Source organism: Paramormyrops kingsleyae, chromosome 6 (assembly GCF_048594095.1).
Source record: "Paramormyrops kingsleyae isolate MSU_618 chromosome 6, PKINGS_0.4, whole genome shotgun sequence".
In the NCBI taxonomy this organism is placed as follows: Eukaryota; Metazoa; Chordata; class Actinopteri; order Osteoglossiformes; family Mormyridae; genus Paramormyrops; species Paramormyrops kingsleyae.
In genome coordinates this window covers 19,014,874-19,030,810 of record NC_132802.1, presented here as the reverse complement: position 1 = coordinate 19,030,810, position 15,937 = coordinate 19,014,874, and the positions used below count along the sequence as shown (strand labels likewise).

The 15,937-nt window shown below is 41.6% G+C and overlaps 1 protein-coding gene across 5 annotated transcripts in view; it reads left to right on the top strand.

Moving 5' to 3' along the window:
• Positions 1 to 8,773: 8,773 nt before the first annotated feature.
• The window catches only part of LOC111840344 (plasma membrane calcium-transporting ATPase 2-like), a 64,082-nt gene continuing 56,918 nt past the window's right edge, over positions 8,774 to 15,937 (top strand). For 4 of the 5 annotated variants that reach the window (XR_002837387.2, XM_023805065.2, XM_023805070.2 and 1 more), the window contains exon 1: positions 8,774 to 8,914. The gene's annotated coding sequence lies outside the window, so the exon portion shown is untranslated. Of the gene's footprint in view, positions 8,915 to 8,998; positions 9,261 to 15,937 lie in introns of those variants that run through there. The other variant, XM_023805066.2, reaches the window with a different exon arrangement.

Genomic DNA, 15,937 nt, shown 5'->3' with positions numbered 1-15,937 from the left:
TGTAACCGAGGAAACCATCATTAGATTTTATGTTTTATGGAAATATCCAGGTATGTGATACAGATAAAGCATTCTTAACCGATTTAAGTAAAAAAAAAAACAAAAAAGATTTACTGTAGTATTCTGCACATAGTAAAAAAGACTAATATATCCTAAAGGTCAAATATTTGTTCAGCCAGGTGGAGAACTTGCCTCAGCCACATGCATCTTAAATACAGGCTTTTCAAAAGATGATTACAGCTAAAACAGAACTGGTCTCCATAGGATCACTTCTGGCATTGCACCTTATTCTGCTGTACAGTCCATCGCTTCAAGACCTGGACGGAAATAATGCAGCTAATCTGAGAGATCTCATCCGTGGAGATGGAATCCACTGGCTGATGCGCCCAGGGTCTTTGGTCTGTGCTCTCGGGGGAATATATCCATATATTCATTAACATCACATAACTACGTCCTTGTTGACGCTGTGGCTTCTTCTATTTGTGCTGCTGAAAATGATTATCTGCACTCTCTGCATGACAGGGCCACATACAGAACATTGCAAACGTCTTAGGCTGTAAAAGAAAACATTTAAAGCTATTTATTGGGCCAGTAAGTATATATTTGCTCAGGAAAAAAGAAAAACATTAGAATATATTCCAAGAGACAGTAGCGCAAAAAGTATGATGGTATATTGATTAGCCAAACACAATGTTCTAGTGGTTAGGTCAAGAAATTCCTGGGTATATTGGATGGTTACTGCAAATGCTGGGGTGATTTTCCGAGAGGCTTTGAAATGGCTAAGCTGACACACTCTGACAAACATAAAATCATAGTTTTACACCAACATGGTGATAATTTAAACAATTTTCTTTGGCAGTCTAAGATATTCCACAGTACTTTAGATTGAAATGAAATGGGTCGGTCGGCTGTAATCCCAGCTGGTGGGTAGGGGAATGCAGTGCTGTCAATACTTCAGTGAACCTCAGGTGCCAGTGAGGGGCTCAAGCAAACAATCTCCTACTGTACTGCTGCAGTGCACAGTGTTGTCTTCAATTAAACTTAGGCATTAGGTATGGATACATTGTCATTATTGTATCTGCCTCTTCACCATTGCTTCCATTTAGGTTCAGCATATAAAGATGGTTCCCAGTGCAGGCTCTTTATATCTGCTGTATGCTGTTTTCTCACCGCACTTCCAGGCTTTACAGGCATCTGAAAATAAGTGGCATCATGCTTCCAGGGCCTTGTGCTGTCCAAGCCACTTCTGTCTGACAAACGCCGTTATGTTGCATAAGTGCCTCTTAGTGACGAGTTGGGCTCCAGTGTATCCAGTAGGCTTTGCCCTACAGTCTGTGAGGCACATAGTGTGTTAAAGAACTATCAGCTCTCAGCACACATATGAGAGCCCCCCCCCTTGCTTTCTTAATCCTTCCTGGACTATACAGAGAAAAGAAAAAGGAGAGCATTAAAAAATATACAAAATTACTAAATTGGGACAAAAAACAGGGTGGAAAAAATAGTTGTTCCAATTTAAAGCATGTCACAAATCGACCAAAAGCTGGAACAGGGGCTGTGGAAATGCAGACAATATGACCAATAATTTGTGCAGTTTGTGCTAACAGAACACGTGACGGTGTGCGGCTGCAGTCATAGACACATTCTACCCATAAATGACACTGAGCAGTATTTCTGAAACCAGCAAGACCAGCGCTAGAAAAAACATGTGCTGCCCATGATAAAAAAAATAACCGAGAAGCAATAGTTATGCTATAAACAAAAATATTATCCTTTTTTGAGCAGCTCCACAAGTGTTCACAACATATTTAAGCATAGATTACGGAGCTTTGATTTCTGCGCAGGTATGTTTTTTAACATGATCATTCTGAGTTCAGTTCTTGGGAATGCTGCTGTCTAGATGGTGCTGTTAGTGTCTAAATGATTTCTTTTGGCATGCACTCAAGCGGATCTTTGTTTTAATACTTTGTGACTCTACCTTTATGTCTCCAGTGTCCTGTAAGCTATTCTTAGGCACCTACAGCGTAAAAAGACTAATTACAAGAGTGCCAGATAACGTTCCTTCGGTTCTCCTCTACGGTACCATGCACTGGATTGTATGATGGACACTCGATACAGGGACATGTACCCTTTATGCGCCTTTTCTGTGGTTATGTAGTGTTAATTAAGTCCTGTCCTGGCACAGCTGACCTACTTAAATTAGTGAGAACGCAGCCGGAGAACACTGCCTATGTCCAGGTGGCCTCTCTGTCAAACTCACAGCATCCAGTTAGTGATGCTAAGTAAGTGTTAGAAAAGGGAGGAGGGATATCTGGGAGTGCTGTCTTCGCACTCGGAATCAGACTCCTTCAGTGCCTGCCAAAAATAGCCTCCCCTGCCCGTTGTTGTCTCAGATTCTCAGAAAGACGAGAGTCGCCGTGGCGTCACTGCGCTCGCTCCGCGGGCGGACGGCCTATGTCTTCAGAGCTCCGTGTCCTTCTTCTCTTTCTATCGCTTGTCCTAAGGAGGGGCCTCCTGTTTCCAGGTCTGGGCAGCAGCTGAAAGTCACCTTGCCGAATCTCCAAGGAGGGTTCATACAGAATCTAATCACAGCTAGCAGCAGGCTAAGGAGAAGCCAGGGTATTTCGGTCCCCCATTACAACTGCAGCACGACCTCTCCATTACGTTCTGCTATCCGCTTTGAGGCTGAGCACAGTCCTGCACTAAAAAGATAAAATCCCGTCTCAGATCTCCTGCTGTAGAAGAGCTGTGAGTTGGTGTGGAGGTTCTGTTTTGTGTGGGCAGTAATGCATTGATTGGTGGAGGGGGGTGTTGCCTGTACATTGTATATGTGCATTCCCACAGCTAGCCAGCACATCTGTTGGAAGTGCTGCAGTTCCTAGAAGTGGGCATGCAGATTCAATAAACAGAATTTTCTGGAACCTCCGTATCACCATAGGGGGTACACACAATGCTGGTGAAACTTGGCTCTTCCTTCATTAATTCCTGTTCAGTTGTCTTGCCAGCTGTTGAATAGGGGCTGCTGTCAAAAGGCTTAGATGCTCCTGCACCCAGGTGATAAAAAAAGGAATAATTGAGCCCTAGACCTTCAGCATTGCCCTCTCGAATGTTCAGCTGCCTGTTACGTGATCTTCTGGTATTTTTGAAATGTCTTAATGTTGCAATTTGCATTTTGTTTTTCCCTTTATTTTTTTTTTACAACATGATAAATGAAGCCTAAGGCTACTGAAAAATATATTTAAAATTTGCAATGAATAATAAAATGCAGTTTTTTTGATGTGTAGAATGAACTTAGTCTGACCTTTTTATTGAATCTTATTATGTTAAACGTGTAGGATTTGGTAGCTGGTCTTTAATGACCTTGACATAAATGCAGAGATGTTACCTTTGAACATTTGGTGTCCGGTCCTAAAAACAGAGATTTATATATTTTTCCATCACTCGTTTGTAAGTTACCAATAATTTCATAAATTGTGGGAATGAAGATGATGCAAGATGAACGAGTAACATTATTCGGTAACACCTTACATTTACAGCATTCATAATGCATTCATAGAACATTCATAAGCATAATGGAGGTATACCTTAACATCCCAAAATACCATAACAGCTTTTTTATACATTAATAACAAAAAATATATGATTAAAAACTTTAAGACATTATATGATATATGCTTTAAGACATGTTAAGGTATATTTACGTGCTGCTTATTAATGCTCTATGAATGCACTATAAATGCAATATATATGCGCACTTAATGTTCTATGAATCCATAATGGCGGTGCAGTTAATGTAAAGCATTATTTGTATCTGCAAATAGGGGTGGTAGCTCTGTTTATGTTTGGAGTTTGGGTAACACTTTACTTAAGGCCATGTTTTTAGCAATTTTTAAAACACATTCATAATGCATTATAATGCAGTCACAAAGCATTATAAACATGGCTATAAATATTTATAAAAAGGCATAACACATTATAACCATGTTTATTATGCATTATGAATGCTGTATGAAGTTCTCATCTATGATACACTATAGATACCTTTATAATGCAGTGCAAAGAATTCTTAATACTGTATATAAGTATTAATTCTTATACTGACCATTATAATGCATTATAAAGGTACCTATAGTGCATTATAGATGAGAGCTTTGTAAGGCAGTCATAATGCATAATACACATGGCTATAATGTGTTAAATATTTATAGCCATGTTTATAATGCTTCATGGATGCATTATTATTTGTTATGAATGTGTTTATAAATTACTAAAAACATGGTAAAGTGTTACCAGACTTTGCATGTTCTCTCCATTCTTGTATGTGTATTTTCTAAAGACATGTGGCATATGTGGGTTGGTGCCCTTAGTGTGTGACACTCTGATGGGCTGGCATTCCATCCAGGGTTTCCTCTCTCTGTGTCATTTGGCTCCTGGGATAGACTCCAGGCTTGCTAGGATTCTGTACTGGATGACAGGTTATTGTAGACAGATGGATGGAAATTTCATCTTTAAACACATATAGAGGTTCACGTTACATAAATCACGTGCATATGTTTAAAACAGGAGAAAACCGCTTTCGTTTTTTGTCCTTGACAGCGTTCATTTTTCAATTATTGCTCGCATTCCAATAATGGTTCTGCTAAGAGAGTAGCTTAATTTTTTTCCACTTTTTATGATTTGTTGAAACTCTACAGGAGATGGTGGAACCAAAGGATGGCAAATGTGGAAAGTTAGAAAGAAGAGTGCAGCCACTTCACTTACAGGTGCTGTAAGCTTGTCCTGGCCTGCCATTCTTGTTCTGGATTGTCATTCTGGTAGGACCTTCCGGTTACTGAGTATTATGATTTATTTGACAATGACTGAGACAGTGCAGATGTTAAAGTAAGATGTCTTCTAATTTTTCCTATTTATATTCTGATGTGTATAATTTGCCCATGCAACTTACTGGGCAACAAGAGGGATGTTTTACACGCGCAGTCAGTCCCAGGGATGCCAATCCAGTGAGTCCCAGGGATGCCAATCCAGTGAGTGCCAGGGATGTCAATCCAGTGAGCTCAGGGTGAACCCATAGCCTTATAGTGCCCGGTACACGGCAGGATTTTTTAAGGAATGCTGGACGTTCTAAAGGCTCCCTAGAATTATTGGCTCTGGATTGGTTCCCCTTCCATCTGACTTTTTTTTGACAAGCTTTTATCTCTGGGAAGCTCAAAGATGGTCAGGTGCCTTATTGAATCATTAGAAATATAGAACTGCTTCTGAAACCAGCCGATTTTTTGCTGTTTTAAATATTTTATCATCAATGCACATCATTTTATTTTACTAGCTTTGAATACCTACCATGCAAACATTCAAGAAGAGAACATTTAAATCAAGACTCCACAGACTGTAATATTGGCCTTGTACTGTCATTTCCACCATTCATATGGTCATACACGTTTTTCAGGGTTTGGAATATTTAGACAGCTTACTTGGTACATTTCTTATAAGGGCTTTGACTGTTGGTTGGTGATGAATGCATGTGGAAATGATACTAATAATATAATGTGGATTCTGATAAGGAACAGTAATATTCCTTGGGAAAATGTGGTGTTACAGTTTAAAATAGAATGAACAAATAAAAAAAAGACTGCTAAAATAGATACATTTTTTTATTACACGAGGTAGTTGTAGCATTTATATCAGAACAGTAAAACAGTCAGTGCAATGTGATTGTTCACACACATTGTGTAGTTTGTTCACACAAGCGAGAAACAAATTATGCAGAAGGGATCCATCATTAGCAATAAAACCTTAATACATTTGAATTTCTTTGTAGGTTAGCTCACAAGTACTTTGGAAATTTTGTTTAAAGAGGTGACAGAAGAGCAGAGATGTAGGCTTGGCTGTGTGCAAGGGAGATGCCCCGGGTGATGACCCCCCCCAGGGCTAGCATGTCCTGAGGGCCCTCTGTCCTAAAGCAGAGGTTTTCAGGTACTGATAACTTCAAAAACATTTACTAATTATTTTCTAACCAAGCCTTAATACATCAATAAATGATACACGTAGCATGTTTGCCATGTATGTGATGGTTTGTGATTTTAAGGGCACCTTTGCCGATTCCTGCCCTTTGCAGCCCAAGTTGTTTTTCAGAAAATTAACTAAATCATTAATTGATTAATTGATTAATTGATTAATCAATATACAGGTCCATTAGATCAGCGGCACAGTCACAGTGACTTTCAGAATGTCCCAGAATGTGTCTGTCCAGCATCAGCCTCTGGGACAGCTTTGTCCTTGGGTCTCTGTCCTGCAGCAATATTGCTGCTTCTTCAGGACCATACAGCCAATCACGGACCATACAGCCAATCACGGACCATACAGCCAATCACGACACAGGCCAATTAGATGAGCAGCACGGGGCACATTGACTTTTCAAAATTATTATTAAGCTTTTGCTAACGACTGTTTGAAGAAAATTAATACAACCTGTTCTGAATTGAGCCTGGGTCTTTGGAGCGTGTGCCATACCATTAGTAATTTATGACAAAGCTGACTCTCATGGATGGAAAATTAATTATGCTGCAATAACAAATTGATTGTTTTTCTTTTAATAATCAGAAAAAAGGAATTTAACTGAGGGGAGATGCAGTGAACAGCGTCTTGCACTGTGGTCATGTACGTCACCATAGTAACAAGTGAGTTTTTGCAGTGCTATACGACTTATATCATATGTCACATGAGAGCGCAAATATAATAACTCTCGTATTGAAATCCACAAAAGCCTTTTGTAGTGGTTGTGCTGGAGATTGACAATAATGGTTCTGTTGGAGTTATGTTGACCCAGCAGCTGTCATATAGAGAAGCTTCCGCTTCATACTGAACACACATGGCCAGACAATGCATACCGATGTTTATATAAAAACTTCTGGCTACAGTGGGCGTCTCATTCTAACTTAAAAAGTCATTGTGAAACTAAAGTTATGCGAAATATGACCAGTAAGTTATAGTCTGACTTAAAGAGCAGACAGTGTGGCTGCAGCCGCAGGTAGCAGCTCTGGATGGGCGCGTCTCCTGGGTCATGCACCCCTCTGCATCTTCCTCTCTGTGTCCTCCTGCTTGTCCCGGGTGCCACTGAAGCATTTGGCTCCACTCGGCTGGGACGTTAGACTGTGCCATGCTAGCACAGTTGCCAAGTTGTACTGCATTAAAGAAATTTTCATGGGCGCCACCCATCACCATTTTGGAGGTTACACAAGCTGGACACCTCCTCGAAACTGTGGAGGCCCAGAAAAAGTACCTCATTAAACTTTCTGTAGTCTGGCCTCTGAGGGCCAGCTGCCTTGCCTCTAAAAAACGGCCTTTAATATTTTATATGCAGATGACATTGATCAAGTGGCCTGCATATTTACGAGGTCCCTTTCAGATGGAATGTGTATGAATATTGAATATCAGCTGTTTTTAGGGCATATTCTAAGCAGAACCTTTCTACTGCTTGCATAGATACTTAACCATTAGAGCAGTCATTAACATATAGATTTGAACTATTATTAGTTTTTAATATAAATTCTAAACATGCAGGTCATAAAACCTGACCTATGAGATAATAAGGAGAACAATATAATTATTGGATGCAACTGTTATCACATCAATCTTCGAGGCTCTGGAGACAAACCCAGTGGAGCTGTTCATGGCTTAATGCAGGGGTGGCCAATCTTATCTGCAAAGGGCCGGTGTGTATGCGGGTTTTCGCTGCAACTCCCTAATTAGATTACTAATTAGAGGAGTGATTGCCTGAAGAGTCCTCACACCTGAGTTTGAACAGCTGACCTACAGGTTATCCCAAAGATTGGCCACCCCTGGCTTAATGGATGTCACTAGTTTTAGTGGCCAGTACAATTATTGACACCTGTTCTCAGATCACAGCTATGTAGCTGAGGGCCATATTCTGAATGACCAGATGTGATGAGTGGACAGAGGAGTGCAGGAATATACCACACAGAACCCTGAACTTTCTAAGTGTTGCTTCCTTTTGACTTAATGGGGGTCAGTGGGCTGAAATGACAGCCAACTGCTTTTTCGTTTGCTGGTGCAGGCTTAGGCTCTGGAATAACCATCCTGCCATTTTTCTGTTTCCAGTTTACAGATCCTGAAAACACTGCTGCAGTCCAGTGTCGCCCTCAGACAACCTTCTGCCTGTCCTCCTGGATAATCAGCCCGTCCCCTTATTCAAAGCTGCCATCTCTGAAGGACAGTGGACGTGAAACGTCACCTGCGGTCGGGACGGCTGTGACGGTGTTGAAAGACCCCAGTACATCAGATACCTGGGTCTCACTGACTGACGATTCAGACCTGCTGAAATGCACATGACCCTTGTGTTTCAGCCCCCCCCCCCCCCTGCCCTCCCCTTTGCCTTCCCCCCTGAGTAACCAATCAGAAATAAACGTCTGCTCTCCTCATCAAGGGCAGGTAGTGTCTCCTCTGTCCTTCAGTCCCTCCCCTGCTGCCAACAAAACTGCTGCGGGTCTCCACTCCCTATGATGACAAGGGGGTGTCTTGTCAATCACCTCCTTCCTTCTCCTTCCTCTGTGATATACCTCCACCTCCTGTGAAGCACAATCTACCAGAGTTTAGGCTACATCCCACCCCCCCACCCCCCCCAGCAGGCTCTGTAGTTTTTTTTTTATCCTTTTTTTTTTACTGGGCGAGGTATAATCTGCAAGCAGCATTCCTCCATTTGGCCATGTTTCCTGCTCCTCCCCTCAACCCCCCCCCCCCCCAACCCACCCCCACCCCCCGGCTGGCTCCTTAGATGGTACTGGCTGCGCAGCTCTGCTGTAACGTAGCTCCACTTTAGCTGATCCACAAAGGCTGAGCTGCAATCTCGCCACCGCGTAATTAATCCTGTACTGGATCTGGGATGATGTCTCGCACATGCCGGGTAAGTTAAAAATACCGCCTGCTTGTGAGGTGCCCCCATCCGTTTTGTCCGTTCCAGTGCCGTATCTGCTGGTGCATCCCTTGAATCAGATAGTGAGAGAGAGGGGAAGACAGGATAGCTTTGTGCAGTTGGTGTAGCAGTGTGGATACGCTTGTTCTGAGAGGTTAAGGCTCACGCAGTGAGAAATGCTACGGAGGGGAGAAGGGGAGGTTGCCACACCGAGCCGCTTGTCGCTTCAGCGCACGGCTGTCGCCTCCTGTCACTTGTGGCTCCCCCCCGCGCCCCCCTCCTCCTAAAAGACCAACCTCGCAGCAGAGTGCACTGGACCGTCTGCTTCCTTTACGAGGTAATGTCTGCTCTCTGTGTTGCGTTCTGTAAAATGTGTGGGTCGCGGCAGTCTTTCCGTATGGGGTCCATGCAGGTTCTCCTTCTGTGTGAGGCAGGGCTCACCTCAGGATTAGCTCCGAGGGAATGCAGGGATCTAACACCTTGCGCAAAGTTCTCTGGACCCTCCCTTCTGTTATTCTTCTTTAGGGGGCAGGAGACCTTGAACGTTTCCCCCCGTTGGAGTAGCCGTGACCTCTATCTTGCCTGCTTCACTGCGTCAAGAGTTCTGTAAGGAAACAGTACAGACAGTCCAGATAGGAAAGGTGGCTGAGAGAATCCTGATGGGGGTAATTGTGGTATTTACCAATACAGTCCAAATAACAGCAATGATTATATGAATGCTGGAGGTTCGAGCTGCTCAAGGTCAAGTTGTGGGGGGGGGGGGGGGCACATTGGGTGTGAGATAAGGACAGAGAGACGAGGCACCTGCAGTGCCCAGCCTGTTACTGGACGACTAATTCTGCTCCCTGCAAGCAGGTATTTGCATGTACAACTGAGAGCTTTGAAAATTCACTTTCACTAGACATTAGATGTGAGTTATGATTTATGTGAGTTTATGTTTCATGTTTAATTACATTATAAATATATTATTTAAACATGCATATACATTTATATGTGTATAATTATTGCCTCCTTTTTCAATGTGAATTGTTACAATTATTTTTTTCTTGTAAAATGAGAATCTGTTGGATTCCTTTTGTTTGAACTACTGGTTGACATATCCATACAAGTTTCATTACTTTACCAATGTCTTATCAATGGCTTTCCTTCACTCTATGGATTATACTGTCACATTTCATATCGATTCAGTTTTTAAAAGGACTGTAATGATACGTTGTAGATACACTGTTAATTGTTTTTGTGGAGGTATCCGCCGACTGCTATGCTGGTGATATGTAGGTCTCTTCAATGGCTCTGAAATTCGTTTATCACTGCGATGACTCATGAAAATCATTACTTAATCAATTCCTTCGTCCCTGCCTCTTCCCAAACTGGTAGTTATTGATTGCCTTAAGTGGAGGATCCAGTTTGGTAGATTTTAGAAAATACGTAAAAGAACTTTTACAGTTGGAAGAGAAAACCCTCAGAAACGTCTTAGCGCTGATACCTGTGTGGGCAAGGCAGGGTAGGTCATACACTGTGGCCCTGCTGCAGAATATAGTTGGCATCTTCACGGTCTCATGCCTGCACTCAGTAATTTAATGTAAAGGCAGAAAAATGCCACAATCCACCGTGGGGTTTATGTGGGAGGCACGTTGTGTGTGTGTGTGTGTGTGTGTGTGTGGGGGGGGGGGGGGTGGTGGAATGGGATGAGACGAACGGAGTCGAGCTCAGTGTGAAAGCCTGATGGTCTTTTCAGATATGCAGGTGCCTTCAAAGGCTGCGGAAGCCTGAGGCTTCTCCACGGAGGTCATAGCTCCACAGAAGACGTCAGAATATGTCATGCTGGAGTCCCCTTCTGTTCCACAATGCCCCACTAAAACATCAGTCCATTGAAAGTGGTTGGGCTCTAGTCCCGTTTAAATATAAGACCCTGCTCAATCACTGCATTTCCTGGGATACTTTAGTCATAAGGCTTCCATATTTGAATTCTCCTTATTTGCCCTGCTTCACTGCACTTGAAGCATACTTCACTATTAATGTTAATACGTTCAGGAACAAAGCTATGCAGTATGCCAATTAAAGTTTAAGCACTTCTTTGTCAAAAATTGGACCTTCTCATTTAAATAGTGGCTGGAACCCTAACTAATAATACCTTCGGCTGTTTGGGATAATATTTCAAATATTATGTGGCACTCCTAAAGTACTCCTAAAGTGTGATTATCGACCTTTTGGCACTGGGCTCAGCGAGGCTGCAGTCCAGTGACTGCATCTGTGATTAGGAATTACAGAGAGAGATGCTGAAGAGGAGAGCCAAAGTGTCTTTAAGTCTAAATTTAGTTTGTCTATTACAGCCAGTTTAATACCTCATGCTATTCTCTGGGCATTGTGCAGCGTTGGCAGCTCAGAACCGTTTCTTTTGCTCGGATATTTGGCTATAATTCCGATATACAGTAGTTAAGATGACACACCTACTCTTTCTGTGAAGTGAATTTATAGTGTTTCTTTTGAGGTGCATCCTAGCAAAGGGACGTGTGCAGTAGCGATGGCAGTTTTTGAATTTTAGAAGAATGAGTGTCGTTCATGTCACAAATTACTGATTACTAACCACTGACTACCATTAATCAGATACCATTAGGTACCTGTACAAGCTTCAAAAATCCTGGCTGCTCTGCCGCAGGGAAATTAAGTTATGTCTGCGACCCAAGCTGAAATAAAGAACATTTTAAAGAGCTCTTTCGGTGTGCCTTTATAAGAGGTGCGCAGTGAGTCATAATCACTGGGACTCACTATACTTAGGGCACTGATTAGGTGTAACCCTTTAGATCAGTGCAGAAACCTTGAGCTGTGTCATCATTTCAGATGAAGCAGAAAGGCAGTCTAATGCTCACAGTCTTCGTGATTGGGTCGTGCCTGGAATGGCATAACTGCATTCCCTGCGCCTATCCCCATACGTGACCGTGCTCCTAGCCCCACTGGACATGCCAGTGCTTATTCCAGCTGACCCCTTAATTAATCAGGCTTTGATAGAGTCTTTACAGAATGCTGACAGATGTCACATCTATTAAAGACTGAATGCCGCTGGTGTTTTCTGAAAGGGTTGAGGGACATCGGCGTCCATGGATAAAAGATTGAAGTTTCCTCAATTTGATTTGTTTGATTTATGCAGCATTAATTGGCATTAAAAACCGAGGAGTGCCAGACAATCTTTATTGCTTAGAATAATTGAGTAGCAAATTTCCAAAACTCATTTGGTCCATTTTTTATTGTTTTTGAAATGAGACCACCAACGATCTAGTCAAGATTCCTTATCATTTGATATGGTGTCGGGAACTAAAAATCACTTAGTCCTCGTTTAATCCAAGGAACTTTTGTTCAATATATCAAAACTCACTGCACAGAAATGAGTGAATTTTGGAACTCTTCAATTGGAAATTATTCAATGATTAGATGTATTATTAATAGTATAAGTTCATTGGGTCCAAAAAGGCTAAACTGTCTTTACAGACCTACCTCTCATAATTATTTCATAATATCTCAAATAATAGTCTTTACAGTCTACTCAGTTGGTATTTAATCATACCACATCTAGAACAAAAATGACATGCCGTGGATCCTAAAAACCAGAATTACGGTTTTTCTCATTTGGTTACACACCCTACTGAGAATAATTAGTTAATTTACTGAAACTATATACACAAAGCCAAAAAACAAAAATTACAGTGCCAAACCTTAAACACAGAAGGACAAACTCGCTTACAGTTTTACTCAATTGGTTACACACCTTGACTGAATGAATTTACCAATCATCCAGTGGTGATGCCTCCACCACACATCCCGGAACTTTGCCTCCAGAATTGTAGCCACATTACTGTTGTTTCAACACAATTAGCAATTCTGATGCCCACATTTTGCCAAGCTCTACACACACAAGTCTGCCATCAAGATACAATGTATATATGCATGATCCCTATATGCTCCTCACTATATACTGTAAATGTGACAAAAGGAGTCAGGGAAGAAAATGGAACCAGTAATAGTACAGAGGGGAAGAGGTAGAGGAAGGTGGAGAGGACAGGGAAAAATCAGGAACATATCAAATGGGATGATAGTTGATAGTGTCATAAGTCATGGCTATGAAAGAACCTGGGCAGTGAGTCCGGCCAGTTTAAGTCTGTGTACTGTAGCTGTGGTAATTGGGATGTTTCACAATGAAAACAGGTAAGTCAGGTAGGAAAGTTGCACAATTATGACTTTTCTGTGTCTAAGGGACACAGTAACTATTTTCACCATGCCGACTTCATGGAAAACCATCAAATTATGGGGAAACTCTCTCTTTACATCACTCAGTAGTTTGACTGTGTTGTTGCCTACACAATGTGTTACTAGCCTGAAGTGGACGGTGAATCAATGGATGATTTATATGTTGATGAGGCGCGACTGAATCTGACCAAAAAGTGTCACAGAGGCAGAAGAACCGGTGGACTAAAAAGCAACATTGAAAGCAAGCAAGACTGAAAATGCATGCTGCATTAAGTCTACAAAGGGTAGTCCACCGCCATGTCACTATTGACCAATACAGTGTTCCTATTCTTGTGGACTTCCTCCACGGACTCAATGTTTTTTTATTCCCACCCCCACAGACACAGCGTAGTACCCCATGCCACACTGCCTACGCTGTCATGGGATAACGTTAGTTTTCAGCATTCAGGAATCATCCAAGAATGGATCAATTCCTGCCCACACATCCAAGTGATCTTCCTTCCACCATAGTCAATCCTTGTTTTTTTTTTTTTAATTAGTAATGGATAATATATAATAGGAACTCGTTCGTTCTTGGGAGGTCAGTCTACTTGAGGCTATGTGAGCAGACTTGGATGATATCGCTTCTTGGGCTTATCAAGGATGGATCCATCATTCTAAACATTACTTTCTCTGCTGTTTGGCCAGAGAACACATCTTTTGTGACGCAGATGAGATCTTGTGGCTAAAAACACATGCACGGCAGGATATGACCCGAGCTCTCGATGTGTTTTGTTGTATTCTTGCACTGCATTTTACAATTTGCTGTACCATAAAAGGCTATGATGTTACTGGTCAAAATGAATCCAGCCTCATTAACATACACATCTTCATTCCGCATTCACATCAAGCTAAGTATTTTGTAGAGCTAGAGATTTCTTTGATGATGTTGATGTAGAACAGTGCATAGGCAACAACAGAGTGAAATTACACTGTAAAGTAATATTCATACTAAAAGATATTCATGTGAAAGATATGCATGTTGCATATATTTCACATGCTCACTTTTCCTCTCTACCAGAACTTCAAATATCAGCTTCATTCTCATCCTGTTTCTTCTCAGTAAACAATCACTAGTGGATATAACAATACACAACACATCATGGGAAATGCTATTGTCCTGCATGATGTGATTTTGTATTTCTCTGAGTCTGATGGTATTATTTGCTAACACCATACTGGTGATTTCTTCTTCTTCTTCTGGACTGAAGAGGCAGTTTCTCCCACTGTTTGGTGATTTTCTATGATGTCTGCATAGTTACTGTGTCTCCTAAGCACAGTTGGGTAATTCTGGTCTAGAGAGTAAAAGTCCAGACCAAGATTTTGTTTCAGCTGGTTGGTTGAAACAAAATCCAGGACTGGATTTTTACTCTCTGGACCTGAATTACCCAACTCTGCTCCTAAGCATGGAATAACCATACTGTGCAACTCTACTGCAAAACTTACCTGTTAACTATTCCAGCTACAGTATACCAACTCAAATTTGGCCTGAACTTGCTAGCTATTCACCTTGGGGGTGCTGTGTGGATCAGTGAGCTAAGCCTCTGTCCTGTGACTGGAAGGTCACCAGTTTGAGCCCAGCCCTGGCCTTAGTAGAGTAGTTACACATCTGTAGGCCCTTGAGTAGGGCCCTTGACCCCCAGCTCCAGGGGGGCTGCACACTGGCTGACCCAGTGCTATGACCCCCAGGCCTTCTCTCATCCATATGTGTGTCTTGTAGAGAGCAAGATGGGGCAGGTGAAGAGAATTAATAATCTCTGTTCTATTCATGACATTATCAATAAAACTCAGTCTTATCTCCTTCCTCCTGTGCATCTTCTTCTACCTCTTCATGTGTTTAGTCCTGCGTTAGTTCATTGTTTTAATGGCTGACTGAGGTGTTTCTCCAAAAGACACAGTTGTACTCCCGGTGAGAGGTGTGCTACTGCCCTAAGATGTATGTGTAGACTTTTGCAAAATGTGTGCATCAGAATTGCTAACTGTATTGAATCACCAGTAATGTGTTTTTAGTTGTGGACACAAAGTACATGGATCTGTGGTATTCGAGTCAGCAAAAGGGTGTTTAACTGATTGAGGAAAAACTGTAAGAATCTGCTGGAATGTCATACTATTTGTCTGGGATTCCCCTATGAGTGCTGTGTTGCTGCAATATTAAAATTCCTAAAGCTTGTACATAGTTTAATGCTGTGCTATTTGTTTTGTTTTGTGTTTATTAGAGCGCTGTAGGATTAACTTTACTTCACCTTGCATATGCTATAACATTGTATTATTAGAGCTGTTGCCCCATGTATGCTATAATAGGAGAGTCTTTGCATTGCTGTATCTCCTGTATACTATAATGAAGTTAGCATTGCTTTACGTTATGTGGTATAATGCTATAGTATTAGAATTGCTGTAAGTTGTGTGTAATATAATGCTATAGCTTTAGCATCGCTTATAATTGAGTATGCTATAATGCTATACTAATAGTGTTGCTGTAAGCTGTGTTTGCTAAAATGCCATAGTATTAGCATGGCTGTAAGTTTTGTGTGCCACAATGCTGTAGTAATAGTTTTGCTGTAAATTGTGTGTGCTGTAATGCTATAGTATTAGCATTGTTGTTAGTTGTGTGTGCTATAATGCTACAACTTTAGCATTGCTATTAGCTATGTGTGCTGTAATGCTATAGTATTAGCATTTCTGTAAGTTGTGTGTGCTGTAATGCTACAGCATTAGCATTACTGTAACTTGAGT